The sequence below is a fragment of the Lepisma saccharinum genome, chromosome 17, assembly GCF_977018435.1.
Source record: "Lepisma saccharinum chromosome 17, izLepSacc3.1, whole genome shotgun sequence".
Lineage (NCBI taxonomy): Eukaryota > Metazoa > Arthropoda > Insecta > Zygentoma > Lepismatidae > Lepisma > Lepisma saccharinum.
The window spans coordinates 6,607,870-6,608,945 of NC_139245.1; positions in this window are offsets into that span (position 1 = coordinate 6,607,870).

Consider the following 1,076-nt stretch of genomic DNA (forward strand, 5'->3'; position numbering starts at 1 on the left):
AAATGTGGCTGGTAGCCCTCTAAGTAGTTCAAAGGGCGTGTAAAGAGGTCACTAGTGTGAACGTTCTTACGGGCTGATGTGCGGAACGATGCGATTTCCCAAAACTTTCGCTTGGCACTTACAACATTTACCACTTCTAGTCCTCTGTTGCAGATCATATCCATGGTGACTGATGCCACAGCCTCCTCGATCCTGGACTTAATTGCAGGAAGTCCGCAACCCCACCCCATATTCTGCAGTTGTATATATTAACCACACCTAACACAAAAAAAGTCGCCTGATCACTACACGCAAAACGTTCAGTAAAATGTTTAGCTTAAGCGACTCTCGCAAGAATATTTCCCTTAAAATAATACTGTTTTGTCGCAATGCATGATGCTACCGAGTGTTGTCAAGTACATGGAAGAATTTCTTTGGGATGTTCTTCATGTTTTTGCTAACGACCTCCACTCGCATAGAAAGATTTTTTTTTTTATGGACATGATGTATGGGGTGAATTATTTCTGGACACGCTGTATAATAAGTAAAACAAGAGTTTCAAAATTTAAAGTGAAAGAAATGCTTCTGCAGGAACAGCGGCACATATTAGAAGCAAACTGTCACTCAACAAATATTCTAGCGTAACCGGGTCACGGAAACCTACACCAACAATTGGGGGTTCGTCGTGTTGACCACGCGTCAACCCGTAACTTGTTACATGATCTCCCACCTCGGCAGATGGGAGTGAGGCCTGCAGTCGGTAGGTAGGCCCAGGCCCTCACGGGCTGTTGTGCCACGGGTTATTATTATTTTTTTTTTAAAGCAAAAAATATTCGTCCCATAAAACACATCCTATAATAGATTTAATTAAGGGTGAACCCCCTTTCCCCAATTTTTTTTCTTTGTGTGTACTACTATGTCTCCACTGTGTGATGTACAGTGGGACCCATCAGTATTACAGTGCAAATTGTCCATCACCATGTTCATGCACTTTATTTGACCCAGTAAGAGCTTCAAGAATTAAGAGAAAACTCAAAACAAGCTGTTGACAACTTCTGCACCAGCATACATAAACATCCATCGCTTAAAACACAGGA